This window comes from Urocitellus parryii, chromosome 4, assembly GCF_045843805.1.
Source record: "Urocitellus parryii isolate mUroPar1 chromosome 4, mUroPar1.hap1, whole genome shotgun sequence".
Lineage (NCBI taxonomy): Eukaryota > Metazoa > Chordata > Mammalia > Rodentia > Sciuridae > Urocitellus > Urocitellus parryii.
The window spans coordinates 34774252-34794704 of record NC_135534.1 but is presented as its reverse complement, the minus strand read 5'-3'; the positions used below and the strand labels follow the sequence as shown (position 1 = coordinate 34794704).

The 20453-nt window shown below is 39.9% G+C and overlaps 1 protein-coding gene and 1 non-coding gene across 9 annotated transcripts in view; one reads left to right on the top strand and one right to left on the bottom strand.

Annotated features, from left to right (window-relative positions):
• The window catches only part of Mpped2 (metallophosphoesterase domain containing 2), a 171555-nt gene that overhangs the window by 94183 nt on the left and 56919 nt on the right, over window positions 1-20453 (bottom strand). Inside the window, exon 2 of one of the 8 annotated variants that reach the window (XM_077797496.1) lies at window positions 597-694. The exons of the other annotated variants lie outside the window; for them this stretch is intronic. The gene's annotated coding sequence lies outside the window, so the exon portion shown is untranslated. The remainder of the gene's footprint in view (window positions 1-596; window positions 695-20453) is intronic. 8 annotated transcript variants of the gene reach the window in all.
• On the top strand, window positions 4501-4573 carry Trnaa-ugc (transfer RNA alanine (anticodon UGC)). The gene has a single exon. It is a non-coding gene; the product is annotated as a tRNA-Ala (tRNA).

The following is a 20453-nucleotide window of genomic DNA, read 5'->3' as shown; positions in this document are numbered from 1 at the left end:
TAGATAGAAGGAAGAAATTTTTCCTGTTTAAAATTATAATTATATTTTTAATATCATGACTCCAGCAGGAACAGGAAAAATGTTCAAACTCCTAAAGTCTCTCTATTCCACTGAGGACCGAGCAAGAATAACCTGGGCCCGAGAACTGGCCAAGCAGAAAATTCTGCAGGATGATGGAAGGGGAAAGTAGCACCCGTGGCTCTGAAGACAGAAGAACTGGGAGGCTCAGGGTCGGGCTAGGGAGACGTTTCATCTCAATTCCCTGGTTGGTGATGAATGGGGACTGATATCAGAGCCAAGCCCACCTGGAAAAAGGGAGGGGTTCTGTCAGATAAGAGGAGGCAGAGGCCACTTTTCACTGCTGTACCTCTAGCACCTAGGAAAATGCTTGGCACTTGGTGCCCACTGCCTACTTGTTAAATGAATGAACAGACCTCCAGGAATCCCTCCTGGCTCCAGATTTGCACTCACTTGCCTCAGCTGCAAAACCACCAGAAACATTCAGTTGGGGTAAGCTCCATCTCTGACCTCAGTCTGTCCCCCGTCAGGCTCCATTAATTTTCACAAGTCCTGACAGCTCTCACGTTAATACTCACACTTGCTGATGGAGCCACACGGCAGGTTCAGACTGCTACCTTCTCCTCTGAAACTCATGCATTAGGGTTTCTTCCATGCTTGCAATGGAAAACCAAGTCTAAGAAATATTAAACACAGAAAACTATATTACAATAATGTCAAGGCTGAGCCAGAAACCCAGGAGAATGTAAGGAATGCTCAGCGGAAGCCTGACCGTCCACTGGAGGAATTAAGTTGAGCATAAGAAATTATAGCTGAAAGGCTCCCTCCTCTTCTTCAGCCTCCTCCATAAAAAGAATCCCAAGACACCAGAAATGTTATAAGTCTTAATCCACACAAAGGAGATAAGAGCGCACTCCTCTTCCCCCCAGGAAGGTAGACTCCCTCTGGACCTAAGTGGTCACCAGTATTCTGCACTGATGTCAGGTAACACAGCTAAGAAGTGCAAACCATGAGGGAGCAGCTGGTAGGACCACATTGTTAGGGACCATGAAAACAGCTCAGAGATTTGAATGTCACCTAGCAGCTCCTTGTTTGTATGCATTCCTGTCTCGGCCGTAACCTTATTCCAACATAACTTATTATGACTTACATGCATGCACACACATTCCTTCATAGTCACATTATATGTATGTAAAGGCAACCACAACTTAGTAAAAAAGGGATGAAAATATCCTCCTTGTTTCCCAATAGAGTGTCTCTATTGCCACCCAGACCAACAGGGCGTGTTCTAAATGGGCAGCTGTGGTGGTAACTGTCCACTGAAGGTCAACTTCAATTAGACTCATCACAGCCATCTGTCTACACAACTGAATCATAAGGTAGACTCTTCCACTGTTTATTTTACCCAACCTTTTCCTTATAAATGAGAACCTGGGCTTCTTGTGAAAAGACGTATACCATGTACAACAAATTTGTTCTGAACAGGCTATCTCTCAAAGACTATTCAATCTACTTCCTCCAACTTCAGAAAACTGAATCCAAACGAGGGTTTCACCAGAAAGCCCCAAGAAAAACTGGTAAAGACATTGTCGGGTCTCATCTTGATCATCTGGGTACATGTTCACAGCACTCAAACTTATAGAAATGTTTGAATACATAAAGGAAAGGGCATAGGATTTTTGTCAGGATCTAGTTTCTAGTCCTGTTGTTTATTTCCTCTGAGACTCAAATTCAAAATATACTATTTAACCTTCATATTATCCAACAGGAATAAAAAAAAAAGTAGACTAACTGGACAATCTGCCTTACAAAGTAGATATGAAAATTAAGTCAGACAGGAGAAGGACCTAATACAACATCTGACACACAATGGACGATGATGATTATTTTTATTTTGTTCTTCTTTCTCATTGCAACTTCATTCAGGATAAAAAGGACCATCTCCTATTTTTTTCCTATCACCTTAAGAAAGTATTCAGTAAATATCTTTAATAAATTAGAAGTATTGACTGACAAAGTCTATGGTGAGCTGAAAAAAAAATAATGCATTGGGTTAATCCCCCACAAAGCCTTTAAAAAGCAACTTGAGAGGTGTTCCTTCCAGCAATAATTATAAAATAAGTGGCAATTATTCCACTGAATAATTAGAGGAACAAATGCAAATCCTATGGGTTTGCATTTTGCACCATTAAGTATGGTGAAGATCAAATTAAATAAAAATAACACAAGGTATAAAGGCCACATCTTTTAAAAGAAATAACAATTTTAGAGGCTTTTTGGATTTCCCCCTCCTTAACCTTGCAAATAGGAATTTAAAAAAATCTTTTTTTGTAATGATTACTATTATTTTTGCGTGCTGAAATAACGTTTGGGCAGATGAATGCAGGATTTCAGCATGCAGTGACTCTGAGGGGCTGGGCTGCAGAAAGCAGACTGCAGGGTTGACAGTGGAAATAAAATCTCTGCCTTAACAGCACCACTGGGGCCAGATGAAAATGGTCTTCTAGAACTTGATTAAAACTAAATTGAAAAAGAACATATTTGGCTAATATTACATTAGACTAAAATATAGAAATGAACCCTAATACTCTTGAAATCTAATAAGAAAAAGCCATCTCAATTTCCAAACTTTCAAAGCATCTTCTTTAAATGCATCACAGATCAATTTACATGGTACTTTTGCCAATAAGCAAAACCAAATCACAGGTTCCAATTGGCTTATATTGGAAAGTGTGAGAGCAAATGCTAGAAAATGCAATTACTGCAAACAAACTCCATTTTCTCCCCTCTGAAGGGAATTTCAGGGAATATTTTATTGCCATCAAATAATATTTCTGAAGGCATCAATACACAATTCTATTTTCTTTTCAGAGTCCCCACTCACTGTATAATCTAATCCACTCTTACAGACTATCTTGAAATTTAGAAAAGTGCCTACGAAGGGAGATATTACCTTGCACACACGTCCTCTGTCAATTTTAATAATTTGCACCCTGGACAGGAAGCTGTATAGAGTAAAATTTAGGATCCAATGAAATTGACTTTTCTTATTTTATACCTCAAAATTTTAATGAAGCATTTCAAGGATGAAGTTTATAAAGAAATCTTACAGGGAAGGTTATTTTGATCAATAGTGACAATGATGAGACAGGGAGAATGGAGACCACATTTATTTCTGTTTTCATTTTTTTGCTTTTTCTCACCCCTGAACTGGGAACAACTTCCATTAATAAGAACTCCACTTAAATCAGAGCCGCCAAGAAAACTTCTTAGAAGGCGTGAGATGGTGTAGTTCCTTCAGTTAAGATTTGGTGCCACGGGAACACCAGTTCCAACACTCTCCTTGGTCATAGCTTGTGACTTCAGGCCACATCCTCCCTCCTGGATGAAGAGTACAGAGTACATAATGTAATTCTTTAGGCAGAAAGAACTTTTGAAAGGAAATCTTAATCCTTGGGGCCCAGGGCTCCAGGAAGTGGAGCAGGAGATCTATGTCACTGTCCACATTTTCCCTTCCTTGCCTACAGCTTTCCAGTTTCTAGACACCTAGCCTCCAGCATCTTAAAGTTACCTACAGCTCAGGAGAAGAATGTCTACTATGTCTTCCTAAATTCATGTTTTCTTTTAGTAAGATGCATAAGGCAAATGGTATTCTTTAAAGCTCTCCTTTAAATAATTCAATGAAATATTTTAAGGAATCCAGGTAATAAGAACACAGTTGAAGAACAGTTTCTGCTGTTCCCAGTAAACAGTAAAATGAAGGTTAAAAAAAAAAAAAAAAAAAAAGCAGAGGTTGCCATGGAACCGTACCATGGTACTGTAAGCTCCCTGTTCCTGGGCATTTGGGTCAGGTGTATGCATTCTACCTTTGCCTTAAATTGTTTATTACAAAACATGTCAACTTCTGTCCCTCATTGTACATATCTATACCCACTGCCAAGGCAGGGGTTTCCCCCAATCTTTTTGTCCACTTCTGTGATGACTGTGTCCCTCTGCAAAAAAAAAAAAAAGAAAAAAAGAAAAAAGAAAAAAAAGAAAAGAAAAGAAAAAAAAATCCTATTAAGAGGCCTGCCCTCAGTACTTCATAATGTGCCTAAAGTTAGAGATAGGACCTTTAAAGAGGTGATTAAGCTAAAATGAGGCCATGAGGGTGGGCCCTATTCCAGTGCCTTATAAGAAGAAATATGGACCTACAGACACCAGGGAATCACATGCACAGAGGAAAGGCCACGTGAGGACACAGCAAGAAGACAGCCCATATGCAAAGCCCAGGCGAGAAGCCTCAGGAAAAACCAACTTGCCTTGATCTTGGACATCTATCCTCTACAACTTGAGAAAAGAAATGTCTGTTGTTTAAGCCACCCAATTTGGTATTTTGTTATGACAGTCTGGTGAGCTAACCCACCTTTCTAGAAGGCAGTCTTTGCCTACTGCTTCCTACATTAAAACTGAAACCATCTATCAAAATACAAATCTGGGGGCTGGGGTTGTGGCTCAGCGGTAGAGCGCTCACCTTGCACGTGAGAGGCCCTGGGTTCGATTCTCAGCACCACATAAATAAATAAAACAGAGATATTGTGTTCAATTACAACTAAAAAAAATATTTAAAAATTACAAATCTGGTCATATTTACTCTCTCCACACACTTCAAATTCTCACCCACTTTAACTTTAAAATCCTCCCAGGTTCTCCAGCATTGCCTACAGGAAAAATAAATAATTTATACATAAAACGGCTAACCTTGCTGGTGTGATGTGCAGAATTCTTTGAGACCCAGCCCCAGCCAGTTGCTCCTTCACCCACACCCTGAACACTGAGCTTCACAAAGTGCTTACAGTTCATACAGTGAGAATTTGTCTACATAGCTCTTTCTCTCCCACTTAACTATGGATCTTGGGAGGGTTCAGACTACATTCACTTTTGTATTCCCAGCAGGCTTCAATAATTATTTAGCAAATGAATGAATAAAAAAATAATTCTATCCCAGATGAGAATCATGTGGATATGAGTAACTTGTACTCAAATTCTGGGTTCAACATGGCCTGAAAGTGTTATAGATCAAATTCCAAGATGTCATCAATTACATATATCCTGAATTATACCATTCATTTGCTATTAAGAAACTAACTCTGATTTTAAAAACCTGTCATGGGGAGGACTATTTTTCTGGGAAAGGCATAGGGGCCAAAGAGATTAGCCTTCTCATAATAAGGATTCAAGGTTGTTGAATAAGTGAACAAATAAATGAATGCATTATCACACAAATAATAATGCACCACCATTTCAAAAGAGAAGGAAATTATTGCTGCATGTTTAACATTACTCACTTAAAGATTTTTTTCCAGTCTTTGTTATTAGGATTTGGAATCAATAGATGCAGTTAATGGAATGGTCATTCATTATGCAAAAAAGGTGCTTGTATTTCTTCCTGGTTGTATCCCTTCATCTGTTAGTTTTCATCCCTAGGCCTCTCGGGCAAATCATTGCTGTTTTGACAGCTGGCTTTGTAGAGGCCCCTCTTCATAAATGAGCCTACTGCCCAGGCCCAGACAGGACATGTGTGTGCATCTTCTCAGGCCCCCAAGTCACTGGGTCAGATCAAAGAATCCATGCTAATTTATGTGCAGGGCCAGCTCTTTCCTTTTGCTTCCAACAGAAAAATCAAGGGGCAGTAGGGTGCTCCTGACCTCTTATCCTCTAATTCCAGGCTTACTGAAATTCCTACCTAGCAGCGTCCTCAGAGTTCACAGTCATTCCTTCTATAGAATGGGAAGCTGAGACCAAGCCAGGACACATAACTCCTCTAAGGTCACCCAGTGGCTTGGGTACAACACAGAATGCCTGAGATCACAAACCAATCCTCTCTGTTCCACCATATCACAGGATGACATGGTCAGGTTCTGAGTCAGAGATAATTTATGTGCTTTGCTTTACAGATCAGAAAATTTTAGTTCAGAGAAACTGAGAGGTCCTTCTGAACCCATACCCATGAACTCTGATTTCTAAAACCCTTCTACCACTACCTGAAAGAGTCTTCCAGTTAACACCCAGGACATTTAGTCATTCATTTCTTTATATCTCACAGACACTAAAGATTGCTGAGGTTTCATTCTTGAGAAACTCTCTTCTATTCTTTTTAAACCTTTACTCGTCTGGTTTAAGAGATTTTCTTTCATTTGACTTGTGAAAGGCATCTACTAGTTATCTTAACTGTGAGCTTAAATAAAAGAGTAAGTTAAGGTGAGAGAAATGTCCTCTCTGGATTCAGCCACTGTTCTTCCAAATATTTCTTCTGTTTCTGATACTATTACTAAGGCACTCTTTAATAGAAAAAAAATCTTCCATCAGGCCAATATCCTAAATTTCCTTACTTATTTTTCTTTTTTCTTTTTTTTTAATATTTATTTTTTAGTTCTAGATGGACACAATATCTTTATTTTATTTTTATGTGGTGTTGAGAATCGAACCCAGTGCCTCACGCATGCTAGGTGAGCGCGCTACTACTTGAGCCACATCCCCAGCCCCTTACTTATTTTTCAATGTATAGCTAAGGGGCTGCATTTGCTTAAGACAGTGTGGCATCCCTTCTTCCTTTCAAATACTTAGATAGTTCCTCGAGGTTTGGAGCAAAAGATTTTCCAGACTGATATCTTCTGAACCACAGTATTTCATTTCTATGTGTCTCTGAAATAACCAGCTTCCATTTTTCACTAGGATTATTCTCTTCAGAGTAGGAGCTGAAGCCAAGATCATTGACTATTAAATGCTAGAAATGGAGGCCAAGTTTCTTTGTAAAAAGGCTACTTTTATTTATTTTTTTAAATTGAATTCCTTTTGGAGTGTTTTTTTCCGGAAACTGTAGATTAGATACACTAGTAAGAAGAGAAGGTTATTATTGCAGAGTTTCATATAATTCTCTAGAAACAAGAATTCCAAACACTTCTATTCAAACCCATCCAAAGATTGTAAAGTTGATCCCTTACTGGGAAGGTCTGGCCAGATTTCAATTCTTTGGGTTAAATTGTCCTTACTTTTCCAATCTGTCATGTGACATTTCACTTTCAACTCCATGTTCTCAGATTCACCCACTTTGTGATTTCACTCTCTTTTCCCTGACTTTGATTTCCATTTGTATCATTTCAAGGATATTGCAAAGTCAGGTCTCAACCTAAATTTTCTAATGCAGCAGGTTTGTGGAACAGAAATCCTCCAAGATCCCATTAAACCTCATTATATTTCTGACCCTCTCAAAAGTCAGAATGAGATTTGATAATGAAACAGGGTTCTAGAATGCCCATGGAATGATCATGTCTTTCTACAACAAAAGATCTCTCTAAAAAATAAAAATAAAAACCACTTTCCTTTCATAAATTCCTTAGGTTCCTAGCATTTTGACAGGCAGAATGTTTGGTGGGGGCTGAGACTAATGATGCACAAAACGGCAAATGGTACCCACCTTTATGGGGCTTATACTGAGCTGGCACCCACAGTCAATAAAGAAGTAAATACCTATTAACATAACTCAGATTATGGTAGGTGCTAGGGAGAATGGGGATTAGCAGATTCTGTGAAAGACAGTAACACAGGATAAACATGGCAACCAAGGAGGTGTCTTTGAGGGATATCAGTCAACATTTTCTGCCTGCCCACTCCTTTATCAATAATCAATAGATGTGTCAGAAATAGACTTTCCTCATTATGTGTAACATAACACAGTGAGGCAAGAAGCATACACATGCACACACTGGAGAGATTCATGACAGGTGTCAAGCATATGGTTCTTTGAAAAATCTCAATTTTTTTTTTCATTTAAAAAATCATCTATAGCAATCTGCTATGGTCAATTTTTTTTAAATTTTAATCTATTCTTGTGTTCAAAAATCTTTCTAAATGTGTTTATTCAATTTTCTGCCCTAGTAAGAAAAGCATAATAAGGAAGCAACCAAGAGGAAGTAAATTGTACAAGATGGGGCAGACCATGTGCAAGCCCTGAGTCATTACTGTTGTTGTTGCCTAGGGGTGGCATGGAGCAGTTCAACAAAGCTAACTATAAACAAAGTTTTCCCTAATTTGGGGGGTTCTCTCCTTCAGGTTTGTCAGAAAACACTGGATTAACTGAGGGAATATCACACAGGCAGTAACAGAATGTCACGTGGGGACTGTGCCGACTGGCATCTGGCCCTCAAGTACCCTAGGGGAGAGGATGTCCTCATGACTAGGGCTCTGCCCTTTGGTTCCAAAGCCCCCCCCCCCGCCTGCCGCGCACGCGCACACACACACACACACATACACACACACACACACACACACACACACGGTCATTCTACTCAGCTACAGCTGACTTTCCATATTCTGTTCACAAAAGCTCAGACATTCAGGTCTTGATGGGATTCTTCTCCCAACATGCTAAAGATGGCATGGGTGATGACATACAGGAAGATCCTATGTCTCCGGTCCAGAGGCAGATCAATTTTGTTTGTTAGGTGGGGTAAAGGGGGAGGGCGGTTTACAGGGAACACCACATTCAAAGAAAAGTTCATAAAGAAGTTCATATTAGAGAAAAAAAATTTAAAAAGTATAGATTTCTGCCCTGCATTACCCATTCCTAGCCCCTCAGGGCCCTTGGAATACAGTTGAGAAATACCACTGCCCTAGAAGTTGAATTGTACAAACTCTATAATTATTATAAGGTCTGAGATAGTCACTCTAGGCTAATTGCTCCCAAACTTATTGGTCTTCTGAATTATATAGGGAGTTTTCTGGGTTGTGTTGTTGTTTTGTTTTTTAATCAGATTCCAGTCTCCATTTGGGGAATTCAGATTCTCTGGGTCTTAAGGAAAAAATAAAACAATTCTCTTTCTGCACTTCTACCTTTTCTTTGAATCTTCTAACAATTAAATAAGATCTCAGAGGCCAATATTACCCTAACAAGGAGGGGACAGGAGCCCTTTTGCCCTACTTTTATTCAAGTCTGGAAGTAGAAGGAATCTACCCACCTACCCACCTATAATAGAACTGGGCTGATTTGGGGATTGATTGATTGATTGATTGATGGCCAAGACTTTACCTCTGTGCATGTCACTGAGATTCTCGCTTCTCTGTTTTGGTGGGTTCAGCTTTCCACCAACTGTCTTGACATCTCCTGATGACCAATTGATGGTGACAACCAGCTAATTAATTTGGATGTCAGCCTCAGGAATCTCAATGTGCCAACTGCAGATGGGTAAGCACAGAAGGCCAAGCTGCTCCCAACGGACACCCATCAGACACAATGGACAGCGATGGGTTCAGCCTCTCAGACCTTTGGAATCTGACCACATAACAGAATCTTTAATCTCCCCCTTGGCATCGTTTCTGCTGGAAAAGACACAAGGGCTCAAAACCTCTCCTCCTTTAGACAGGAGGAGAGGTTTTGAGCCCTTGTGTCTGGCGGCTGCTCCATGGCATGGAGCAAGAGCAGAAACAAAAAATAGAAAAGAGGGAAAAAAAGAGAAAGAAAAGGAAAAGGAAAAGAGCAAAAACTTCCAAGACGAAAATAGGTGACAAGCATGGTATTTTAAACTGTTGTCCATGGCTGTCCTAGTCACTGGCCAGCCATGCCACAGGGTTGCTCCCTGAATTACAGAAAGTCACACAAAATGGGCTTCATTTTAGGAAGAGGGCAGGCTGCTGTCTTCAAGGTGTCCTCCAAAGACATTTGATTACAGGATTCATAAAGCAGACAGATGCCGGTAAGGAGCTACTCCAATCCTACCCCCAGTCCCTCTCCACAGCAGAACCTCGGTTTCGTTCTTAGGTCACCTTCCCCAGGGAAGCGAGGTGCTCAAGAAAGGTGGGTTGTTCTTCAATCCAAGCTGGTGGATCTCAATTAGTCTAAGTCAACTCCTTTCCAGCAGTTGGTTTAAGGAATGCGTGGCATCCAGTACTGGACCAGGAGGCAAGCTGAAGGGCTTCCAGGAAATGGTCATTACCTACACAAAGAGACATGCTAGAGGGAAGGGCCCTCTTTTTTCTACCAAACATTGTCATAGCATCACACTCTACCTGGAACTTTGGGGTAGACACTCTCCAACCTTTGGGACAAGATTAATACACACGAATAGGGGGAAGGAATAATGAAAGAACCCCAGTTCCTAACATTATTCCTGATTCTGAAAAATGCTTTACTACCAGATTTTTATGTACACATAAATATGCATACATATATATATATATATATATATATATATATACATACATATATATATTTACGTCTTCATATATATATGAGAATAAATCCTTTGTTGCTTGAACCATTTCATTTGTTGCAGCCAAAGGGCTTCTAACTGATTCAACTCACTAGTTTACACTTCCACAAGCTCAATTCATGTTTCAAACAAACCCATCTCTTTGTCTCTCTTCTATTCTTCATTATAAAATTGTGGTAAGAGATCCTGAGTTGATTTTGCCACCCCAAGAATACTCAAGAGTCCTTGTGAACAAAATGAGGATAATGATTATGAGGTTTGGAACCAACCAACGTATATGACACCTTCTGACAGGCACTGTATACGGTAAAGAACTGTATACATGAACTAACTGAATGTCTACAACCCTATAAGGTAAAAATTATCATCCCCTTTTACAGACAAAGTAAGTGAAGTCCACAGAGGTCAGGATGAACAGAGAGTAGAAGAGAGGAGCCTGATTGAGGATAGTCAGAGTTTGCAGATTGTATTGCGAAACTCAGAGGACCACAGGATGAAAAGCAAGAAGGTGGCAGTGAACTGGCTCTCCCAGGTCATCAAAGCTGCAATTGTTAAGACTCATCAATAGAGAATCCAATTCAATAGAACTGAACTAGGTTCCGGGAATCTAAGATTGAGAGAAGCAGGAAGTTCAGGAAATAGAAACTGAGAGCTTGAGAAAACTGAGCTACCCAAGATTTGAGGAATATAATAGGATAAACTGAATTGCCTCGTTTCTTCTGATCTATTAATTCCTGTCTAAACAGGAATTCAAAAAAGCTTCAAAAGTTAACTTCCATCTGAGTGGCTATATGACCTTAAATCTTTATGGATTTAGGATCACACACCAAAGTTCAATTTGCCTCCTCCTATAGGATATGAAAAGACATATTTTCTTGTCTTCCTGACAGTTTTATTGATACATAAGCCCCATCTTGCTTCACAGACATTTGGAGACCTCCTGTAACAGATTCAGGACAGCCTACAAGGTGAAGAAAACTTGAAAAAGATCCCACCAAGCCAAGGTCACAGTTATTTCAGGAACCTTCTAATAAAGAAACTGGAAAGTCCTGATGTGACCCTAAAGAGTTAAAACAGGCATATGATTTCACTATGACAATTTTCTGTCCACCACAGTCAGAGAGCATGAATAGGACCAAAGATGAATGACATCAAACCGGGAATAGTAAACACAGGGCATATGAATAACCACACCCCCTTCCACAGCCTGGCAACGTTGCTTATCAATCATAACGTTTCCCACCGAGTCTGGATGTGCATGAGGTTTCTTCTTTTCAAAGTGCATCAGAGAGCCACTTTCAAAATTGATCAGAGTTGGCAAATGTGACCACCTCTCTCTGCCACACGTGCATTGAAATCCTCTCAGAACACGAATAAAAATTAAGATATTAAGATATTTTCCTACTAGAAGAAAAACAAAATAGTGTGTGTTCATTTTCCAAACACTCTTCTGGTGCATCCAAGGCTCATTATTATTATTTCAGGAGCTCTTCAAGTCTTGAATGTTTAAAAAGGGCACTTGGATAAATGCTGAATTTCATTTAATTTTTTCCCTCTTAGTTTGGCCAAAGGGTTTAGCATTTCCCTAATATGAATATTAAACTGAGCAGAGCCCAAGAAGCACTGGAACCAAAACAGTTAATTAGCAAGTCACCAAGGCTGGTAGCAAGAAGCAGGAGGCACGGCTTAGGAAGCTGCCCATTTTTCTTGTAATAAAGAAAATAAAGACAGTAATTCTAAGAACATTTATTAACCCCCCAGTATGGGTAATTGCCATCAGATGTGGGTCTGTCAGTCTTGCATTAACATAAGCTACTGCGTTTTGGTTTTCAATGGCACAGTAATGCCCATGATACTGTAGATAAGTGCTAACGCTGGAATTTTGAGAACCAAGCCCTGTGTCCAGCAAATGCTTTTAAAAGAATTTCACTCTCAGTGGCTGCTTGCTCAGAAGAAATTCATTTTACGTTTTAAAAAAGGGGGGTGGGGGTGGATGGGGAGAAAACAACGAGGCATTCAATTGAGCAAGCATTTTCTTAACTCATTTTAAGATAATCTCTTACATTTCCCAACAATTTCTCCAAGGGGTGGAAATATGGGAAGAGACTTTGTATGGTTTGGCTGTGTGCTCCATTCTATATTGGTGTACGATATAAAATAATGGAATGATGATAAAAAAGAAAAAAAAAGAGAGAGAAAGGCTTTATAATAGTCAGGACACGCCGACCAATTTTAAATTGAATTACACAGCCTGCTAATCTTTATGATGGGATAAAATTTCTTTCAACATTATGCATTATACTAAAATTTGCTGTGCTTTCCCCTCCCACTTCTTGAGCTGTTGCCACCCCTCCTTACCCCCACACACGCACCTCCCCAGTGAGAAACCTTGTCTTCAACCCCAAAAGCATTGTTCCTGCTGACTGGGAAGGCAGGGCCCCGCTCTATGCAAGATTTCATTTTTATGGCTATTGTTAGTTGGTGTGTATCCTATATTTTACACCAGGGCATACAAAAACAGTATTATGAACACTGGGCCTATTTTCCTAATACCACAAGCACAAATTTCCTAAAAAGATAGATTCAAACATACACACATGGTAGAAGAAATTTTTAAAAACCGGCAGTACTAAGGAGCTTTGTTCACTTTTAAAGGTACACTGTATATTTGATGAAGCAGCTATGCCAGAAATTCCAAATTTTCCAAGTCTAGAAGTGGTAGTAACCCCGCAGGAGTACGGCTGTCTTGTTTTGTGTGCTTCATTCCTGGGCCCTGGAGCAGGATATTAATGAGAAGGGAAAGGCCTTGATCTGTGAGCATGGACAGTCCCAGACTTCAATCCCCTCTCCCCCTCAACAGCCCCAATAAAAAGGAATCAGAAAGGATGGCAAAACCATCCTTGACAAGTTTCTTGATCCTTCCCCCTCTTGTTACCTGATGGGGAATTTCCACACCTGCCTTGGTAAAACCATGAATGAACTATTACTAAAAGCTACCATAGCTTCTCCAGATGTAAGCTCCTCCCTGATGCCTTCCACTGTGGAATCTCACCCTGTGGTACATTTTGGCTTCTTTATAATAAAAAGGAGACACATGGCCCTGTATACTGACCATGAACAGCAAATCCACGCTCATCATTACAAAACTGAATCTAGATTTAAACAAACAAACAAACAAAAAATCCAACCATTTCCCAGGCAAACAAATAGATCATACATTAAGGGTAAAAACTTGTCTGAGAATTTCTCAAAGAGAGTACCGCAAGTTAGGAGTTACAGAACAGTACAAGAACACACACACGTTACTGTTCAAGTTCTTTCTGATATTCTCCACGCTGCTTTACTGAGTCTTCAGTCTCTCTGAGGCACACACACTCTGCTGCCTGAAGGGTACAGACTAATAACTCAGGGGCTGTCCCTAGCAGGTTGCCCCAGAGCCATCTGTGATGATCCCTAACCTGTTCGTGCCACTGTACTTTTTAGCATAAATGTCTAATACAATCGCGTAGTCCTTAAAAACCTCGAAGGATTCTGTACCCAGATTGTCCCACAAGGATCTTAACATTCCTACTCACCAATATGCAAGCCAAAATGGAAACGTGATAAATAGGATAACTTTCAAACAAAGGTGAGAAAATCCATGTGGGATTTGGACCAGAAAGGCAGTGCTGATCTCTAATCAGTGTGTCCATGCTCAAAGGAAAGGCCCAGGCGCTACCCAGGAAGGCAAGCCAAAGCTAAACCTCTGGGGGCTTCAAGGTAAAACCATTAAGCTAGGTGGCTACTATTTATATGCTTTACTGCTTTTGTTGACACTTTTGATTAATTAAGCAGTTTTCGGTCCTTGGGGAAGTAGGCTTTAACTCGAGTAGGTGCTGCTTATTCACTCCCATGAATATAGAAGTCAGGCCTTTACACCAACACCCACCCTCAGACTTTTCAAAGAACAAAATCTCCAGGAGCTAAAGCTATAGCTGCAGGACAAAAGTCATACTTGTAGCTTCATTTTCTACCTGTTTCTATAGGAGAATGATTACACAGAAATCACAGTACTAAATGAACAAGTTTAAGGACTCACCTTTTTAAATCATATATCAGAAACTTTTAGGCTTCGGGGTTACTTTCCAAGTTATGGATTTATCCCATGAAGAATATACCACGAAAATATTAAAATAGCAACTTGGTTTCCCAAGTCCACAACGACTCATAAATTATAGCTAACTAATTGAGCATTGCTATTGGTACTATTCTTATTATTGGTAAAACTACCACCACCCTAGCCACCACTAAAACAATTATTATATGATCTCGGTTGGCTATAGATTTCATATTGAAGGAACAAAGGGATATAATTCCACAGGGCTCGGTGGGCACTGATTCTTAAATAATTGAGTAGTATAATTTATTTAGAGTAAGAAAGTCAAGAATTAGGACACTGTCGTTCTTGACATTTTACAGAGGAATCAAAAACCCGAGGTTGTATATTTTGCTGTCCTCAGAGCCAAGTATAGTCTGCTCAAAATAAAAAGAAATTTTACCTACTGACCTTATTTCCAAACAAAGGAGAAACGGATAAAGCAGAGGACAAGGGAGAAGGGAGACAGCACAATTTAATTGCACAACTTTACCCAGAAATCAGGAGGAAAAAAATAAGTGCTGTTCCCTTCCTACTTGTGAATTTTGAGCAGAATGTTTTTAAAATAGTGGGAAATAAAGAGTTTGCTTCAATTTCATAATGCCCACAAAACTTATTATAAAAACATCTAAATCTGGTAGATCAATAATGCATGTGATAGTTAGCTGCTTAATTATTCATTTTGGATGTACCAAATGCAATTTTAAAACAAATTCCAGATGTGGAAAAAAAAAACTAGGAAATGCAGGCAATGTAACTAAAATTAATAGTCATTTTTTTTCCTCCTCTGATGTACTTCTTTTCTGGAACATTAAAAAAAAAAACTCCTCTAATTTCCAAAATTAGAAGGGACATTTTGATTAAGGAACATAATAATTTCTTTTATAATTATATATTTTATAGGTTGTTACAAATACTAAAATCAAATGACCTAAATAGCCCGTGTTTCCAAATACTGCATGTGAAAATGACATATAATACAATATCAAAAGGTTACAAGGTGTCAGAAACAAATACTAGCATAAGAACATTAACCATAGATAAGTGATTAAAAGTGGGAAAAAAAAGAATGCTCATTTGGAGACACATAAAAAAAAAAAAACTGAAGGCTGTAGTGTATGGTTGTGAAGGTTGTTGTCTAAACAAGAGGAGCATCCAGTGGGGTGAGTAAATCTGCCTGTCATTCACCTAGTATGTACCCTCCGCCTGCAGAGAATACCTCGTCACACTTTGTACTGAAGCACCTCATGGATAAGCAGCTGCCCTGACCAGGAGTAATGTATTAGGAAAATACTAATGTATTTAAAATGAAAATGCAAAATTATCCCCACTCCCTTCCCCTAAGTAATAAAATAGAAAGAAAAGAAAGAAAAAAAAGAGGAATGAACAAAAGCAGAGGAATGTGATTATGTGTTCTGAACTGAATTTCCCCTATTTTGGCTAAACTATGAATGCCTATAAATCATCTGTCTTTGCAGGAACTATTTGGATCCAAACTTTGGAAGGTACCTTCAGATTTCCACAGGGACTCACTCAGCCAGGCCAGAAACACACATAGGACCTAGAGCATCCAAGTTTCCAGTACCACAGACATGTTATCACAGCATTTAGGATTTTGTTCTTTAGCACACGCTGGTCTGCAGTCCAAAAACCTTTCATCAAATAAACTGTACTTATTTGACATGGTGTTACTAATTTCACTAAATTTTAAAATGAATTAAGATATTCAGGCCATATCTTTGGGATCCCCGAAAATGTATTAGCGTAAATGTATTCTTCATCTTTGACAATACAATATAAGAATTAGAAACAAAACAAATACATAACATCAGTCCCCTCCACTGGCCCCTAGTCCCTGAGATCCTAGTGTGCCACCCTTCCCATCTGCCAAGGAAGAGCTCTGGACTGGGAGCACAGACACTGCACTTAGAGCCACGTGGCCCCAGGTGTGGTCAGCCCTCTAAGAACTGCAGGATCCAGCACTATAGATCAAGACCTACTTCCTTGTATATTTGCTGGGAGGAGGAGGCTAAATGAAATAACAAGTGCATTTAAAAAACACCCACCTAGCACAGTACCTTGGCATTTAATATATAGTGATTCTTATAACTATTTATTCAGAAATATAAGTTAAAAAATTATTTAGGGGCTGGAGCTGAGGCTCAGTGGTAGAGTGCTTGCCTGGCATGTGTGGGGCACTGGGTTTGATCCTCAGCACCACATAAAAGCAAAATAAAGGTATTGTGTCCAACTACAACTAAAACAATACATATAAAAAATTATTTAGGGCTGGGGTTGTGACTCAGCGGTCGAGCACACATGAGGCCCTGAGTTTGATCCTCTGCACCATATAAAAAATAAATAAAGGTTAAAAATTATTTAGAAATATAAGTAAAAATACTAATTACCTAGGACCAAGAGTCCATTATAACCCCCTCCCTCCTTAAGGTAGGAAAGGGAAGCTATTTTGATTTAGTTGGATTTGGATTTTTGAAACTCATTGCAATGTATGATGCTGGATTGGATTCTAGGATAGGACAGAGGGAAAAAAAATTCGTAGATAGCAAATTTGCTTATAGCATTATTAGCAAAATGAATGGCCAAATTTAAAGATGATCTGTAGAAAATATAATTGTATTGATTCATAGTTCTTGGATTTGATAATTGTGGTGAGTTAATATAAACGAGTCTGTATTCTTAGGGAAGACACATTGAAGTATTTAGGGTAAATGTGTGCAACTTACTCTCAAATGCTTCAGCAAAAAAAAAAAATAGAAAATGGTAAAGAAAATGTTACAAAACATTAGCAACTGGAGAATAACCTGTGCCAAGGGCATACAGAAGTTCAATGTATTATTCTTGCAACTTTCCTGAAACCTGAAATTATTTCAAAATAAGACATAGAAAAATGCTAATTAAAAACCCATGAATTCACCAGAGTGGGAGAAGGGCGGTCTCCACATTCATGATGGGCCCTTCTGCCCCAGCACCTGGGACTCCACTCCACTTTCACTCCCCAGGCTGGTGGCCTGGCCTGTGTGCAGAAATGGCCGTATTGAATTTCAGAGACAGTGCTGTAATTATGTCCTCTTCCCTTTCATCTTTCTTGCCGGACTCCAAGTGAGAATGTGCAGGGTGAGCTAATGATTTGCCACATCTCTCTGATGGCTACTATATTATTTGCATCATAATATTTTCATTTCTTTCCCCTGCATATAATGCCATGTTGACAGCAAGGTCAGTTAAGTTACTATAAGGGATTTTTAATGAAAACAATTATAAATTTAAAATAACTGTGTTTAAAGCATTTAACAGTCACTAGGGTCAAGTGATTATAGCAGTTACAAGCCCCATGGGACATGTTCACACCAAAACAAAGTGAATAAATTACCTCAGCTGGCGCATGTAATCACTAAGTGACCACAGGGGTCAGGCAGAGTGGAACCCTGAAGACGTTCACGCAAAACCAATAATGAAAATTTATCAGTCAAAGGTGGGGAGGGGGGGAAACATCAAGAATTAGTGAGTCGAGTGATAGACTGGAAGCAGGACTGACTCTTCATGCAGCTTGAAAGGCCAGGGAAATGTCATTCAAAAACCCAAGGGACAGCTGGAATTAAGATTCCTGGAAACAACATGCAGGCAGGCTGGGGGAGGTGGGGAATTAAAATGGAAGCGATCTATGCAGTATTAGCCAAGTTCAAAGCTAAGTCAAAGGGTGTAAGGATGCCTGTTCTCATCCAGAAACCTACAGCAGGGCCTGGAAATGCACTTGGATTTCTCCAGTGCAGGCAATGATGAGAAGGGATGTTAACAATAAGCTGACAACCGTGAAATTTACATGGCATTTGACATCTTCCAAGGATGTTCCTTAAACTTCATGCTCCCAATTCTGATAACTTCCCCTTGTTACAGAAGTGGCTGAAGCTCTTGGAAGCAACAGACTTTGCTCAGGGAAACACACAAGGAAGCGAGGAAAACCAAACATTTACTGGAGAGTTACTGCATGCTAGAGCATCTGCTGAGAGTATGATTTCAGGCGAGATCCAGGAGGAATGTGTGCCAGTGGTCTGGACATAGGATGGAGGGAAAGAAGGGATAAGGACCAACAGGAAAGATCAGGGCCAGCTCCATAACAGCGGTGGCTTTTGAACAGGGCTTTAAAGAATGAACAAGAGTTCTCAGAAAAGAAAAAAAAGGAAACAAGATTTGAGGCAGGCAACGAGACCAACATGATGAAATATCCATTACTCTGCAAAACTTTCGAGTGCTTACTATGTGTGCACAAGGCATGGTGCTTGCAACCCCAATAACAATAAGGAGTTAGAGAGACACCATCTCTCTTACTTCTTATGTGCTTGCTTTTATCCATCCAATCACTCAAGACACATTTTTTGAGCAGCTCCTATGTCCCAGGTGCTCTTATAGTTACGGAGGACACAGTGATGGACAAGACAAATCCAGACCATCACAGAGTGGCATTTAGTGGAGAAAGACTGACCGTAAATAAGAATCTCCAGGAAATAGGCAAATAACACCTCACCAAGGAAGAGGTGTTTGAGTAGACTGAGGAAAATGGTGATGTACAAAAGTTCAAAGTGGGAACAAACTTGGACCAGAAAGTTTCCGTAGTCAAGAAGAGGCAGCAAGGGAGAAAATGGTGAGACACAAGCCTAAAGAGCCAAGGAGAAGCCAGAGAGATTGGTGGGAAGTGAAGCTGGAAGGGCAAACCGGACCAGCTGGATCGACTCATGAAAAACATTGAGTGTCACAACAGTGCCTTGACGCTATCGGTTAGCAGTTTCCAAAATGCATTCCACAAAATATCAGTCTGACGGGAGGTCCCATGTGAAAAAGTTCCCCTGCCTCCAAGTCAGTAAAACTAGTGATAACATCATCAAGCTATCAAGTGAGTTAATGAATGGAATGGGTCTGGCAACTGTGGTTGCTTCGTGTTGAGTTATTATTATTAAAGGATTCCAGGAAAGATGAGTGGCAGGCTGGACCCAGCCCCTTCAAAGGCAGGAGAGAGGCCTAGAAGATCCTCAGGAGGTAAACCCGACAAAACACAGCCTCAGATAGAGAATGCAGTCTCTGGGTCAGTGATAATGTAAATCAGAGGGGAATTTAGGAGGATGAGTAGTATCTGGAAGTAATTCAATTTGAGATATGTGTGTCTTGAGGTATCTGCACATCTTTGCCATCTATGTCAAAGTATCTAGATTCCAGTTCCATGCAAGTATGAGAGAGAGAGAGAGAGAGAGAGAGAGAGAGAGAGAGAGAGAGAGAGAGAAGATAAAAATTAGCATTCTCCCCCATATACAAAACCTCAGAGGGAATAATTTTGCAGGTGTTGATATGCAGAACTAGCTCAGGATGAGAAATGGCATCACTCAGAAGACAGAGTCTCTCTGGTCCAAGGCCTTCCACTGACAAGTAGGTGCAAATTTGGGTGAGATGGTGAAGTCCTCTGAGATCCACTTGCCTCATTTATAAGATGGGGAGATGATTCTAGTGATGAAGATCTGGATGCGAAATGCAATGACATCTTGTTCCCTTCTGCATTCTCAGCACCTACCATAGCAGGGCCTGGCCTTAGAGGACAAGTGGAATATAGGCAAATAACTTGAAGATGATGTCTCTTCATGTTCTTGATACAAGGATCCTTCTCTACTGCTTAGGATGGCACATTTGGGGCCTTCAGCTTTCCCTCACGGACTAAAGGGTTTGAAAAAAGTTACAGTGACATCATTTAATACAGTAAAATGGGGAAAAAGGAAAGAAAAAGTGCTCTTTTTTTTTTTAAAGAAAGTGTTTACCTGACCTTTTCTGTTAAGCTGCTGAAGTAATGATTATATGTGTCTTGCCCCCAACTGTTTCTCTTTACAATATGGGAAGATTTCAAAAAAAGGAGGCAGCTTTAGAATTGAAGGCTGGAGCAGTGGAGTCAACAGCCAGTGACTTTAGATGCCTCTCATCTCCTGTGTTGGTTCCCAATGTGACCCCAGGCTGACCTTCCACCTTTCCAGATCTCCATCCATCCATCAGTAAGA